Consider the following 16311-nt stretch of genomic DNA (forward strand, 5'->3'; position numbering starts at 1 on the left):
GATCAATATCCACCTTCCATCCTTGTCTGGAAAGTCTGATACACAATCTGTTTGACGATCAATATCCACCTTCCATCCTTGTCTGGAAAGTCTGATACACAATCTGTTTGACGATCAATATCCACCTTCCATCCTTGTCTGGAAAGTCTGATACACAATCTGTTTGACGATCAATATCCACCTTCCATCCTTGTCTGGAAAGTCTGATACACAATCTGTTTGACGATCAATATCCACCTTCCATCCTTGTCTGGAAAGTCTGATACACAATCTGTTTGACGATCAATATCCACATTTCATCCTTGTCTGGAGAGTCTGATACAAAGTCTGTTTGACGATCAATATCCACCTTCCATCCTTGTCTGGAAAGTCTGATACACAATCTGTTTGACGATCAATATCCACCTTCCATCCTTGTCTGGAAAGTCTGATACACAATCTGTTTGACGATCAATATCCACATTTCATCCTTGTCTGGAAAGTCTGATACACAATCTGTTTGACGATCAATATCCACCTTCCATCCTTGTCTGGAAAGTCTGATACACAATCTGTTTGACGATCAATATCCACCTTCCATCCTTGTCTGGAAAGTCTGATACACAATCTGTTTGACGATCAATATCCACCTTCCATCCTTGTCTGGAAAGTCTGATACACAATCTGTTTGACGATCAATATCCACCTTCCATCCTTGTCTGGAAAGTCTGATACACAATCTGTTTGACGATCAATATCCACCTTCCATCCTTGTCTGGAAAGTCTGATACACAATCTGTTTGACGATCAATATCCACCTTCCATCCTTGTCTGGAAAGTCTGATACACAATCTGTTTGACGATCAATATCCACCTTCCATCCTTGTCTGGAAAGTCTGATACACAATCTGTTTGACGATCAATATCCACCTTCCATCCTTGTCTGGGAAGTCTGATACACAATGTGTTTGACGATCAATATCCACCTTCCATCCTTGTCTGGAAAGTCTGATACACAATCTGTTTGACGATCAATATCCACCTTCCATCCTTGTCTGGAAAGTCTGATACACAATCTGTTTGACGATCAATATCCACCTTCCATCCTTGTCTGGAAAGTCTGATACACAATCTGTTTGACGATCAATATCCACATTTCATCCTTGTCTGGAGAGTCTGATACAAAGTCTGTTTGACGATCAATATCCACCTTCCATCCTTGTCTGGAAAGTCTGATACACAATCTGTTTGACGATCAATATCCACCTTCCATCCTTGTCTGGAAAGTCTGATACACAATCTGTTTGACGATCAATATCCACATTTCATCCTTGTCTGGAAAGTCTGATACACAATCTGTTTGACGATCAATATCCACCTTCCATCCTTGTCTGGAAAGTCTGATACACAATGTGTTTGACGATCAATATCCACCTTCCATCCTTGTCTGGAAAGTCTGATACACAATCTGTTTGACGATCAATATCCACCTTCCATCCTTGTCTGGAAAGTCTGATACACAATCTGTTTGACGATCAATATCCACCTTCCATCCTTGTCTGGAAAGTCTGATACACAATCTGTTTGACGATCAATATCCACCTTCCATCCTTGTCTGGAAAGTCTGATACACAATCTGTTTGACGATCAATATCCACCTTCCATCCTTGTCTGGAAAGTCTGATACACAATCTGTTTGACGATCAATATCCACCTTCCATCCTTGTCTGGAAAGTCTGATACACAATCTGTTTGACGATCAATATCCACCTTCCATCCTTGTCTGGAAAGTCTGATACACAATCTGTTTGACGATCAATATCCACCTTCCATCCTTGTCTGGAAAGTCTGATACACAATCTGTTTGACGATCAATATCCACCTTCCATCCTTGTCTGGAAAGTCTGATACACAATCTGTTTGACGATCAATATCCACCTTCCATCCTTGTCTGGAAAGTCTGATACACAATCTGTTTGACGATCAATATCCACCTTCCATCCTTGTCTGGAAAGTCTGATACACAATGTGTTTGACGATCAATATCCACCTTCCATCCTTGTCTGGAAAGTCTGATACACAATCTGTTTGACGATCAATATCCACCTTCCATCCTTGTCTGGAAAGTCTGATACACAATGTGTTTGACGATCAATATCCACCTTCCATCCTTGTCTGGAAAGTCTGATACACAATCTGTTTGACGATCAATATCCACCTTCCATCCTTGTCTGGAAAGTCTGATACACAATCTGTTTGACGATCAATATCCACCTTCCATCCTTGTCTGGAAAGTCTGTGTCACGTTTCAGTATATCACTCGAGGTGATTATGAACCGGTTAATTACTACTAATTAACTAACCACACCACGATCCACTCTCGCAGGCATACAATTAAATAGAGTCAACAAAAGTATAAGTTTCAGACGCCTGTTTATGTATAAACTCTCCACCTCCCTCGAGCCTTCACTCAAAATATGTTCCTTTTACGTTCTCAACACGTAAAAACCAGTGTTCACTGACAAAATGCCAGTACTATGTAGAAAATTATAGTAACACGCTGAACCCGTGTAAATACAGTCAAAATGAGAATGTTCTGTTCGAAAAGCTCTAGTTCGTGCAGGTGTCACACCCCACGTTGTCACTACTCCAATGAAATCATAGATACGAAAAGACAACGGTGGTCAACGGGGTGCGTACGACATGGTGCACTTAGCTTTATCTCTGCTGCTGCTGCTTAGCCGGTATGCTGGTTAGTCGGTTCGCTGGTTAGCCGGTCCGCTGGTTAGCCGGTTCGCTGGTTAGCCGGTCCGCTGGTTAGCCGGTCTCCTGGTTAGCGTAGCCTCAACAGTTCCCGCCAGAGTCAGCCGTGCCGATGTTACGGGAACGTAACGAACGAACGAAACGAACGAACGAAGGAAGGCTGCAAACAGAAAGCATCGGTGCACTAAACATGTCAGCTACCCCTCACCCACCACCTTAAAACATGTCATCTTTAAATATCTCATCGAGCACGTGGGCCTGCACAAAACTGACTTTTTACAACAACAAAACAGCCATTTTCCGTCCTTCTCTCCCTATCTGCAAAAACCATATACAGATTAGTATTTTAGCGTCACAGAGAGTAAATTATGCGCTAACCTGGAAAGAACAACAGAGAGTATTTCATTCCACAACACAGACTCATCAACAGCGTTAAATAATGATTTATTACCTCAAAAGCCTATGATTGTAACTCTCAATGGAAGCAAAGTCCGCCTCCTCCCTGGAACAGTCTCTGTTCGTCAACAGTGACCCAAAACGTCCAGAACCCCTTGTCGAATCCTTATGCGAAAGCCATCGCCGACGAAGGAAATGTGACGACTTGTCCTCAGCAAAATACGTGGCAGAGGAAAGGAATAACTTGTGGAAGTTCCCCTAGAGTGCCGAATATGATACTCGGTGAAAAACCATCATACTCTAGTAACTGTGTGTTAGGTCCTTCCCCTTCTGCCGCTGGGTGTCAAGTGTGTCGTCCTTGAGTCTCTGACAGACCACCTAGCCAAATACACGTGACTGACCTTGTCACCAAACCAGTCCAGCTATACACAGTTTTGCCTCCCCAAGCAGGAAAAAAGACACGAGAAACTCAATCCCTGAAAATCCCGTGCGCGCTGTCAGCGAAAAAAACCGTCAGCCCTATGACAGCAGAAACCTGCACTGTGAAGCTCGTGCGTTTCAAAACATCCGTGCTCGGGAGCACTGTCAGCAAAAACTCTGCTGTGTCCAATATCACGCACAGGCGCTTTCTATCATACATTGACCCAGAACAGGCACTCCACTGAGTGACGCTTTCTTGGTCTCTGTCACCCGATCGTGACACACCTCCCCTCTTCAAGACGAAACCTCGGTTTCGCTCACAGTCATGTTCTCCTCTACAGCCCGAGAGAGAAAGTCAGCTCCAACATTGTTGGCGCCCGGAATGACGCGTACCGTGAATTGGTACGGTTGGAGAATCAACGCCCAGCGCATAAGTCTGGCGTTTGCCAACCTTGCAACCTGAAGATATTGCAGAGGTTGATGGTCTGTTTCCAGACAGAAAGGTCGTCCTCAAGAACGAGCAACCCCTCGTTTCACCCCTGATGACTGCAACCTTCTCTGTCTTCTTGTCTTTGTTCTTCTGGTCTTTGTTCTTCTCCCCGTAGGCTGTCCTCTCTATGTAGGCGCGCAGCAGGTTGGCGTGGTACAGGCGTGCTTTCCCGTGCATCATGATCCTGTAGTCGTTCTGGCCCACCCTCGCTGTCACCTCAAAAGGTCCTTGCCACTGCAGTTGTAGCTTGTTGTGTTTGACAGGTAGAAGTAGCAACACCCGTTCTCCAATCTTGAAGCTGCGCGGCCGTGCCTTGCGGTCGAATCCTCGCGCGTAACGCTGTGCTGCTCTTCCCAGGTTCTCTTGAGCCAATTTGCAGGTCTCTTCAATCCTGTTCCTGAGTTCTACGATGTAGGTCGCTGTCGTCTGCACCTCCTCGTCAGCTTCTTCGTCCGTCCAAGCTTGACGCAGGATAGCCATGGGACCGCGTACCTGTCTGCCGTACAACAACTCAAATGGGGAAAAGCCCAAGCTCTCCTGAGGAACCTCGCGGTATGCAAAAAGCAATGCTGGGATGTACCTGTCCCACGTGCGTGGTTTCTCCTGAGCTAGTTTCCTCAGCATGGTCTTCAAGGTGCCATTGAACCTTTCCACCAGTCCGTTGCACTGAGCATGGTAAGGAGTGGTGAAGTGCTGCTCCAGTGATAGCAGTCGTGCTGCCTCCGCCATCACTCCTCCCGTGAACTGCGTGCCTCTGTCGGTGAGTACCTCTGATGGAATTCCCAGCCGGGACCACATAGTAACCAGAGCCTCAGCTACTCGCGTGGCTTCAATCGATTTCAGAGGGATCGCCTCTGGGTATCGAGTAGCGTAGTCCACCATGGTCAAAATGTATCTGTTTCCGTCCTCAGACGCAGGCAAGATGGGCCCGATGATGTCCACTGCCACCCGACGAAAGGGTTCGTCGATGAGCGGCATCTTCTCTAAGGGGACCTTCCTCACCCTTCCTTTGGCAACCACCTTCTGGCACTTATCGCAGGACGCACAGAAACGTCGGACATCCGTGCAGATGCCTGGCCAGTAAAAGTGGCGCCAGACACGATCCGTGGTCTTCTTGGTACCAAGATGACCTCCCAGAATCGAGTCGTGTGCCGTTGCCATGACACCCTCGCGAAACTCGCGAGGCACGACAACCTGTTTGAATGTACCTTCTTGGTTGCTGAACTCACGGTAGAGCAACTTCTTGTCCCTGAGGAACTTTGACCTCCCATGCTTCCCGCTCAGCTTCACCTTCCCCGACTTCGCGTGCTCCCGAGGAGTAGCTAAGGTCGGGTCAGAATCCTGAGCCTTCGCGAGAAGCGCGGGGGTCACGTTCCCCAGGGCAGCTCGTGCAGCAGGTAGGGGTTTGAGAGGTTTGTCCTCTCGCTCCGCCTGTGCCCGCGTGAGCACTGAAATGACGTCGGGAGACCGATAAACGGGAACCTCCCTGGTGACGCCGTCCACAAACTGAACCCGGTTTCCAATGAGCAGGTCGCATGGAGGATCGTCCATGACGACGGCCACAATGGTCCCCGTGAACAACGGGGTTACGACCTTGATCACTGCCGTGTTCAAGTCGTAAGCGTGAGATGCCTCGGCCATTCTCACCCTGATGCTGTCTCCTGTGTAGGCCATAGCTGGAACTAGACTCGCCCGAACCACTATCATGTCTGCCCCTGTGTCCCGCAGACCTTCGCCCTTCACTCCGTTAACGTAGACGTTGCAGTGGGGCTGGAAATGTTTCCTGGAGCACGGAACGCAGAGTTGTGGGATGGTGCATGAGCTCGTGACGTCCCTGAACTCCTCACTGCCAACGAAGTGAACGCCCTTCTGGTCAGCCTGTCTCTTGTGGCAGTCCTTCTTCACGTGGCCCCGCTTGTTGCAGTAGTAACACTGGATGTCAGTTCTGGAACTCGATCCCTTGTGTCCCTGATCGTCCTTCCCGTCCTTGGGTCCTGAAGAACCCGAATTTCCCGTTTTTCCTGGCCGTGAGCCTGAAGATTTGCCGGAGATCGCCTGGGCGTCCTCGTGCACTCTGATCCAGTCGGCTGCCTCCTGAGTAGTCTTGGGCTGGTGCTCCTGCACGAAGGTCACCACCTCAGGTCGCAGGCTGGACATCAGTTGTTCCATGACTATGAGGTCGGCAAGGTCGTTGACGGTCCAGTCCTTTTCGGCCATCTCCACCCAGCGCCGCAGGTAGAGATTAAGGCGTGCCACAAACTGATGGCTCAGCTCGCCGCTCAGTCTCTTGCTGTTACGCAGACGTCGTCTGTAGGCTTCCGCAGTCAGGTTGAAGCGCTGGAGTAACGCCTTCTTAAGTGCCTGATAGTCTCTCGCCTCGTCGTCATCCAAAGCGTTGTAGAGCTGCAATGCGCGTCCTTTCAAGCAGGTGCTAAGGCGGCTAGCCCACGTGGCCTCTTCCCACTTCTGGTCTGATGCAATGCGCTCAAACCGGCGTAAAAAGTCGTCGAGCTCGTCCTTGTCATCGTCGAACGTCGGCAGTCTCGTACGGTCGGCAACAAACGTCGGCGCGCTAGCCTGAGTAAGCGTACCCTTCTCGGCCTGTAGCCTAGCTAGCTCTAGCTGGTGTTCGCGATCCGCCTGCTCTTTCCGGTCTAGTCTGTCACGTTCGTCTCTCTTTTCCTGTCTGTCAAGTTCGTCTTTCTTTTCCTGTCTATCTCGTTCGTCTTTCCTTTCCTGTCTGTCACGTTCTTCTTTCCTTTCCTGTCTGTCTCGTTCAGCCTGTCGTTCCCTTTCTTGTCTGTCAAGTTCGTCCTTCTTGTCCTGTCTGTCACGTTCTTCTTTTCTTGTCAGTCGCTCAAATTCTTCCTTCCGTTCCACTTCTAAGCGTTTTAGAACGCTTCGGGCTCTAACGCGTGCGTCTCGCTCAGTCGGTTGCTCACTACCAGGAGTCTCGAAAGTTATTCTCCTCGTCGGAGATCCCCCTGTGGCCATGGTTAGTTTTAGCAAAGCTTTATCACAAAAGTAAGTCTAACGCAGCTATAGCTAGAATACGCGGTGACGAAAGCGGTGGATACAAAAATCCAGCAACCGGAAAATGCAGAAGAAAAATCCAAACGGTGTAGAACAAATCGCGTAGCCTACTTTATGGCTGCTTTTTGCGGTGAAACAAAGTGTTTCCCACAGCCGTGGCCTACTTTATCGGCTGCTTTTTGCGGTGAAACAGAGTGTCTCCCACAGCCTTGGTTAGGACAGAAGTCCTCGGACCCTTCCCCCCCCAAAATTCCAACAAAGTCAAAATATGGAGAACAATCCAAGTAAAACAAGACGGTAGAAATGTAACCTGTTACAGAATGCGAAACAACAATGTAGAGAAAACTGAGTAAAACGAATAACAAATCCGCTAACCCCGCTCAGCTCTCTGCAACGGAAAACTCTGAACGTACAACAACAAAGATTCACAAACAAAGGAAAGGGAGATAATCACAGTTAGCCCATACAATAACTCACAAATTACAATTTACATTTCCTGCAAGATGTGAATCGCTTAAGGTGTGGTATATGATCAAAACTATACAAAAAAGGGTAGCACCAAGCAGAAAATAAGTCGAGCACTGACGAGATTATCTGCTCTTAGTTATCCTTAATTGGTGGGTCTTTATCAGTTGGAAATTAACTGAGTAAATCCCGGCTTGGCCCCCACGTGTCACGTTTCAATATATCACTCAAGGTGATTATGAACCGGTTAATTACTACTAATTAACTAACCACACCACGATCCACTCTCGCAGGCATACAATTAAATAGAGTCAACAAAAGTATAAGTTTCAGACGCCTGTTTATGTATAAACTCTCCACCTCCCTCGAGCCTTCACTCAAAATATGTTCCTTTTACGTTCTCAACACGTAAAAACCAGTGTTCACTGACAAAATGCCAGTACTATGTAGAAAATTATAGTAACACGCTGAACCCGTGTAAATACAGTCAAAATGAGAATGTTCTGTTCGAAAAGCTCTAGTTCGTGCAGGTGTCACACCCCACGTTGTCACTACTCCAATGAAATCATAGATACGAAAAGACAACGGTGGTCAACGGGGTGCGTACGACATGGTGCACTTAGCTTTATCTCTGCTGCTGCTGCTTAGCCGGTATGCTGGTTAGTCGGTTCGCTGGTTAGCCGGTCCGCTGGTTAGCCGGTTCGCTGGTTAGCCGGTCCGCTGGTTAGCCGGTCTCCTGGTTAGCGTAGCCTCAACAGTTCCCGCCAGAGTCAGCCGTGCCGATGTTACGGGAACGTAACGAACGAACGAAACGAACGAACGAAGGAAGGCTGCAAACAGAAAGCATCGGTGCACTAAACATGTCAGCTACCCCTCACCCACCACCTTAAAACATGTCATCTTTAAATATCTCATCGAGCACGTGGGCCTGCACAAAACTGACTTTTTACAACAACAAAACAGCCATTTTCCGTCCTTCTCTCCCTATCTGCAAAAACCATATACAGATTAGTATTTTAGCGTCACAGAGAGTAAATTATGCGCTAACCTGGAAAGAACAACAGAGAGTATTTCATTCCACAACACAGACTCATCAACAGCGTTAAATAATGATTTATTACCTCAAAAGCCTATGATTGTAACTCTCAATGGAAGCAAAGTCCGCCTCCTCCCTGGAACAGTCTCTGTTCGTCAACAGTGACCCAAAACGTCCAGAACCCCTTGTCGAATCCTTATGCGAAAGCCATCGCCGACGAAGGAAATGTGACGACTTGTCCTCAGCAAAATACGTGGCAGAGGAAAGGAATAACTTGTGGAAGTTCCCCTAGAGTGCCGAATATGATACTCGGTGAAAAACCATCATACTCTAGTAACTGTGTGTTAGGTCCTTCCCCTTCTGCCGCTGGGTGTCAAGTGTGTCGTCCTTGAGTCTCTGACAGACCACCTAGCCAAATACACGTGACTGACCTTGTCACCAAACCAGTCCAGCTATACACAGTTTTGCCTCCCCAAGCAGGAAAAAAGACACGAGAAACTCAATCCCTGAAAATCCCGTGCGCGCTGTCAGCGAAAAAAACCGTCAGCCCTATGACAGCAGAAACCTGCACTGTGAAGCTCGTGCGTTTCAAAACATCCGTGCTCGGGAGCACTGTCAGCAAAAACTCTGCTGTGTCCAATATCACGCACAGGCGCTTTCTATCATACATTGACCCAGAACAGGCACTCCACTGAGTGACGCTTTCTTGGTCTCTGTCACCCGATCGTGACAGTCTGATACACAATCTGTTTGACGATCAATATCCACCTTCCATCCTTGTCTGGAAAGTCTGATACACAATCTGTTTGACGATCAATATCCACCTTCCATCCTTGTCTGGAAAGTCTGATACACAATCTGTTTGACGATCAATATCCACCTTCCATCCTTGTCTGGAAAGTCTGATACACAATCTGTTTGACGATCAATATCCACCTTCCATCCTTGTCTGGAAAGTCTGATACACAATCTGTTTGACGATCAATATCCACCTTCCATCCTTGTCTGGAAAGTCTGATACACAATCTGTTTGACGATCAATATCCACCTTCCATCCTTGTCTGGAAAGTCTGATACACAATCTGTTTGACGATCAATATCCACCTTCCATCCTTGTCTGGAAAGTCTGATACACAATCTGTTTGACGATCAATATCCACCTTCCATCCTTGTCTGGAAAGTCTGATACACAATCTGTTTGACGATCAATATCCACCTTCCATCCTTGTCTGGAAAGAAAGTAATCAAGAAGAACAAGGCGGACATAAATTAAAACTAATTCGTTTCCGTTACTCAAAAGAAACGGAAAACATAGTCCTGGAAAATTCAAAAAGGAATACGAGACGGGCATAATCATTCCCTTATTCTTGTAAGCATTGGGAGTAAGCTGTGTTTCGGTCACTACCAAGACAAAATCAACAGTGCTGTAACTAATGTTTTCTTACACCGACTGTCACGTTTCAATATATCACTCAAGGTGATTATGAACCGGTTAATTACTACTAATTAACTAACCACACCACGATCCACTCTCGCAGGCATACAATTAAATAGAGTCAACAAAAGTATAAGTTTCAGACGCCTGTTTATGTATAAACTCTCCACCTCCCTCGAGCCTTCACTCAAAATATGTTCCTTTTACGTTCTCAACACGTAAAAACCCAGTGTTCACTGACAAAATGCCAGTAGTATGTAGAAAATTATAGTAACACGCTGAACCCGTGTAAATACAGTCAAATGAGAATGTTCTGTTCGAAAAGCTCTAGTTCGTGCAGGTGTCCACACCCCACGTTGTCCCTACTCCAATGAAATCATAGATACGAAAAGACAACGGTGGTCAACGGGGTGCGTACGACATGGTGCACTTAGCTTTATCTCTGCTGCTGCTGCTTAGCCGGTATGCTGGTTAGTCGGTTCGCTGGTTAGCCGGTCCGCTGGTTAGCCGGTCCGCTGGTTAGCCGGTCCGCTGGTTAGCCGGTTCGCTGGTTAGCCGGTCCGCTGGTTAGCCGGTCTCCTGGTTAGCGTAGCCTCAACAGTTCCCGCCAGAGTCAGCCGTGCAGATGTTACAGGTACGTAACGAACGAACGAAACGAACGAACGAAACGAAGGAAGGCTGCAAACAGAAAGCATCGGTGCACTAAACATGTCAGCTACCCCTCACCCACCACCTTAAAACATGTCATCTTTAAATATCTCATCGAGCACGTGGGCCTGCACAAAACTGACTTTTTACAACAACAAAACAGCCATTTTCCGTCCTTCTCTCCCTATCTGCAAAAACCATATACAGATTAGTATTTTAGCGTCACAGAGAGTAAATTATGCGCTAACCTGGAAAGAACAACAGAGAGTATTTCATTCCACAACACAGACTCATCAACAGCGTTAAATAATGATTTATTACCTCAAAAGCCTATGATTGTACTCTCAATGGAAGCAAAGTCCGCTTCCTCCCTGGAACAGTCTCTGTTCGTCAACAGTGACCCAAAACGTCCAGAACCCCTTGTCGAATCCTTATGCGAAAGCCATCGCCGACGAAGGAAATTTGACGACTTGTCCTCAGCAAAATACGTGGCAGAGGAAAGGAATAACTTGTGGAAGTTCCCCTAGAGTGCCGAATATAATACTCGGTGAAAAACCATCATACTCTAGTAACTGTGTGTTAGATCCTTCCTCTTCTGCCGCTGGGTGTCAAGTGTGTCGTCCTTGAGTCTCTGACAGACCACCTAGCCAAATACACGTGACTGACCTTGTCACCAAACCAGTCCAGCTATACACGATTCTGCCTCCCCAAGCAGGAAAAGACACGAGAAACTCAATCCCTGCAAATCCCGTGCGCGCTGTCAGCAAAAAAACCGTCAGCCCTATGACAGCAGAAACCCGCACTGTGAAGCTCGTGCGTTTCAAAACATCCGTGCTCGGGAGCACTGTCAGCAAAAACTGCTGTGTCCAATATCACGCACAGGCGCTTTCTATCATACATTCGACCAAGAACAGGCACTCCACTGAGTTGCACTTTCTTGGTCTCTGTCACCCGATCGTGACACACCTCCCCTCTTCAAGACGAAACCTCGGTTTCGCTCACAGTCATGTTCTCCTCTACAGCCCGAGAGAGAAAGTCAGCTCCAACATTGTTGGCGCCCGGTATGACGCGTACCGTGAATTGGTACGGTTGGAGAATCAACGCCCAGCGCATAAGTCTGGCGTTTGCCAACCTTGCAACCTGAAGATATTGCAGAGGTTGATGGTCCGTCTCCAGACAGAAAGGTCGTCCGTACAGGTACGCTTCGAACTTCTGGATGCCCCAGACAATGGCGAGACACTCCCGTTCAACCGTTGCATACGCTGCCTCGGCCGAGGTCAGCTTACGGCTGGCGAAGCAAACAGGGTGCAGAAACCCCTCTGTCTCTTGAAGCAACACTGCCCCAAGTCCCTTCCCTGAAGCGTCTGTCCTCAGCACGAAGTCCTTGTTCAGGTCTGGTAGTCGGAGAATAGGCTGACTGGTGAGTCGCCTCTTCAGGGTGTTGAATGCGGAGCTGCATTCCTCAGTCCACACTACAACGGTCGGTTGTAGTTTCTTGGTAAGGTTGGTCAGTGGTAGTGCGATTTCGGCAAAGTGCGGGATGAAGCGTCTGTAGAAGCTGGCTAGGCCCAGGAAAGACCTGACTTCTTTCTTCGTGCGCGGTGGCTCCGCCTCCCGAATCTTCTGGATCTTGTCGTCCTCTGGAACGAGCAATCCCTCGCCGACAACATGACCCAGGAAAGACAATTCCCGAAATCCCAAGTAGCACTTGGACGGTTTAGCTCCCAGATTTCCGTCCTTCAACCTCCCGAACACGTCGCGCAGGGCGTCGAGATGTTCAGTCCATGTCTCTGTCGCGATCAGCACATCGTCGATGAAACTGCTGATGTCCTCGCGCTTCAATGGTTCCAAAAGTTTCCTCATCATGCGAGTGAAGACGGCACCTGCATTCTGCAGACCAAAAGGCATGACTGTCCACTGGAACTGGCCGAATGGAGTGGTAAATGCAGTCTTTGGGCGATCTTCCTCGGCAACTGGAATTTGCCAGTATCCCTTGGTGAGGTCCAGTTTGGAAAAGTACTTGGCCTTGGCCAAGTGACTGAAGAGGTAGTCCACATCAGGCATGGGTTCCGCGTCAAACGCCGTAATCTTGTTCAGCTTCCGGTAGTCGACACAGAACCTGACGCGTCCATCCTTCTTCTTCACAAGCACAATTGGTGAACTGTAGGGAGAGTTCGCTGGCTCGATGACGCCCAACTTCGTCATGTCGGCGATTTCCTTCCTGACCACCTCCTTCTGGGCATGAGGCATGGGATACTGCTTCGTCCTCACTGGCTGTTTCTCCAGCAAGTCGAAGGTAAACTCCTCCAGATGCGTCTGAAGTGGTATGTCTGTAAGGACCCGTGCTGCATCCTTCAGGATCTCTTGCAGGTCCGCCTGCTGGTCGTCCCCAAGATCAGGTGAGATGTGCACGTCCGTGAGATCCTCACTAGCCTCCAGCGGACAAACTGGCACCCGTCCTCCTCCCTGTTCTTCCGTTGTCTCGTCCATCACGACAGCAACTGCTTCTGTCACTTTGTCCTTTTCCCCGTAGGCAGTCCTCTCTATGTAGGCGCGCAGCAGGTTGGCGTGGTACAGGCGTGCTTTCCCGTTCATGACGATCCTGTAGTCGTTCTGGCCCACTTTCGCTGTCACCTCAAAAGGTCCTTGCCACTGCAGTTGTAGCTTGTTGTGTTTGACAGGTAGAAGTAGCAACACCCGTTCTCCAATCTTGAAGCTGCGCGGCCGTGCCTTGCGGTCGAATCCTCGCGCGTAACGCTGTGCTGCTCTTCCCAGGTTCTCTTGAGCCAGTTTGCAGGTCTCTTCAATCCTGTTCCTGAGTTCTACGATGTAGGTCGCTGTCGTCTGCACCTCCTCGTCAGCTTCTTCGTCTGTCCAAGCCTGACGCAGGATAGCCATGGGACCGCGTACCTGTCTGCCGTACAACAGCTCGAATGGGGAAAAGCCCAAGCTCTCCTGAGGAACCTCGCGGTATGCAAAAAGCAATGCTGGGATGTACCTGTCCCACGTGCGTGGTTTCTCCTGAGCTAGTTTCCTCAGCATGGTCTTCAAGGTGCCATTGAACCTTTCCACCAGTCCGTTGCACTGAGCATGGTAAGGAGTGGTGAAGTGCTGCTCCAGTGATAGCAGTCGTGCTGCCTCCGCCATCACTCCTCCCGTGAACTGCGTGCCTCTGTCGGTGAGTACCTCTGATGGAATTCCCAGCCGGGACCACATAGTAACCAGAGCCTCAGCTACTCGTGTGGCTTCAATCGATTTCAGAGGGATCGCCTCTGGGTATCGAGTAGCGTAGTCCACCATGGTCAAAATGTATCTGTTTCCGTCCTCAGACGCAGGCAAGATGGGCCCGATGATGTCCACTGCCACCCGACGAAAGGGTTCGTCGATGAGCGGCATCTTCTCTAAGGGGACCTTCCTCACCCTTCCTTTGGCAACCACCTTCTGGCACTTATCGCAGGACGCACAGAAACGTCGGACATCCGTGCAGATGCCGGGCCAGTAAAAGTGGCGCCAGACACGATCCGTGGTCTTCTTGGTCCCAAGATGACCTCCCAGAATCGAGTCGTGTGCCGTTGCCATGACACCCTCGCGAAACTCGCGAGGCACGACAACCTGTTTGAATGCACCTTCCTTGTTGCTGAACTCACGGTAGAGCAACTTCTTGTCCCTGAGGAACCTTGACCTCCCATGCTTCCCGCTCAGCTTCACCTTCCCCGACTTCGCGTGCTCCCGAGGAGTAGCTAAGGTCGGGTCAGAATCCTGAGCCTTCGCGAGAAGCGCGGGGGTCACGTTCCCCAGGGCAGCTCGTGCAGCAGGTAGGGGTTTGAGAGGTTTGTCCTCTCGCTCCGCCTGTGCCCGCGTGAGCACTGAAATGACGTCGGGAGACCGATAAACGGGAACCTCCCTGGTGACGCCGTCCACAAACTGAACCCGGTTTCCAATGAGCAAGTCGCATGGAGGATCGTCCATGACGACGGCCACAATGGTCCCCGTGAACAACGGGGTTACGACCTTGATCACTGCCGTGTTCAAGTCGTAAGCGTGAGATGCCTCGGCCATTCTCACCCTGATGCTGTCTCCTGTGTAGGCCATAGCTGGAACTAGACTCGCCCGAACCACTATCATGTCTGCCCCTGTGTCCCGCAGACCTTCGCCCTTCACTCCGTTAACGTAGACGTTGCAGTGGGGCTGGAAATGTTTCCTGGAGCACGGAACGCAGAGTTGTGGAATTGTGCATGAGCTCGTGACGTCCCTTAACTCCTCGCTGCCAACAAAGTGAACGCCCTTCTGGTCAGCCTGTCTCCTGTGGCAGTCCTTCTTCACGTGGCCCCGCTTGTTGCAGTAGTAACACTGGATGTCAGATCTGGAACTCGATCCCTTGTGTCCCTGATCGTCCTTCCCGTCCTTGGGTCCTGAAGAACCCGAATTTCCCGTTTTTCCTGGCCGTGAGCCTGAAGATTTGCCGGAGATCGCCTGGGCGTCCTCGTGCACTCTGATCCAGTCGGCTGCCTCCTGAGTAGTCTTTGGCTGGTGCTCCTGCACGAAGGTCACCACCTCAGGTCGCAGGCTGGACATCAGTTGTTCCATGACTATGAGGTCGGCAAGGTCGTTGACGGTCCAGTCCTTTTCGGCCATCTCCACCCAGCGCCGCAGGTAGAGGTTAAGGCGTGCCACAAACTGATGACTCAGCTCGCCGCTCAGTCTCTTGCTGTTACGCAGACGTCGTCTGTAGGCTTCCGCAGTCAGGTTAAAGCGCTGGAGTAACGCCTTCTTAAGTGCCTGATAGTCTCTCGCCTCGTCGTCCTCCAAAGCGTTGTAGAGCTGCAATGCGCGTCCTTTCAAGCAGGTGCTAAGGCGGCTAGCCCACGTGGCCTCTTCCCACTTCTGGTCAGATGCAATGCGCTCAAACCGGCGTAAAAAGTCGTCGAGCTCGTCCTTGTCATCGTCGAACGTCGGCAGTCTCGTACGGTCGGCAACAAACGTCGGCGCGCTAGCCTGAGTAAGCGTACCCTTCTCGGCCTGTAGCCTAGCTAGCTCTAGCTGGTGATCGCGATCCGCCTGTTCCTTCCGGTCTAGTCTGTCACGTTCGTCTTTCTTTTCCTGTCTGTCAAGTTCGGCCTGTCGTTCGGCCTGTCGTTCCTGTCTCTCAAGCTCGTCTTTCTTATCCTGTCGGTCACGTTCGGCCTGTCGTTCCTGTCTCTCAAGTTCAGCCTGTTCTTTCTCTTTCCGTTCCTGTCTGTCACGTTCGTCTTTCTTGTCCTGTCTGTCCCGTTCGGCCTGTCGTTCTTGTCTGTCAAGCTCTTCTTTTCTCGTCTGTCGCTCTATGTCTTCTTTACGTTCTAACTCCTTGCGCTTAAGCAAACTACGCGCTCTAACGCGTGCGTCTCGCTCTGTCTGTTCCTCACTGCCAGGAGTCTCGAAAGTTATTCTCCTCGTCGGAGATCCCCCTGTAGCCATGGTTAGTTTTAGCAAAGCTTTATTACAAAAGTAAGTCTAACGCAGCTATAGCTAGAACACGCGGTGATGAAAGCGGTGGATACAAAAATCCAGCAACCGAAAATGCAGAAGAAAAATCCAAACAGTGTAGAACAAAACGCGTAGCCTACTTTATGGCTGCTTTTTGCGGTAAAACAAAATGTTTCCCAC

Source organism: Littorina saxatilis, linkage group LG17, assembly GCF_037325665.1.
Source record: "Littorina saxatilis isolate snail1 linkage group LG17, US_GU_Lsax_2.0, whole genome shotgun sequence".
Lineage (NCBI taxonomy): Eukaryota > Metazoa > Mollusca > Gastropoda > Littorinimorpha > Littorinidae > Littorina > Littorina saxatilis.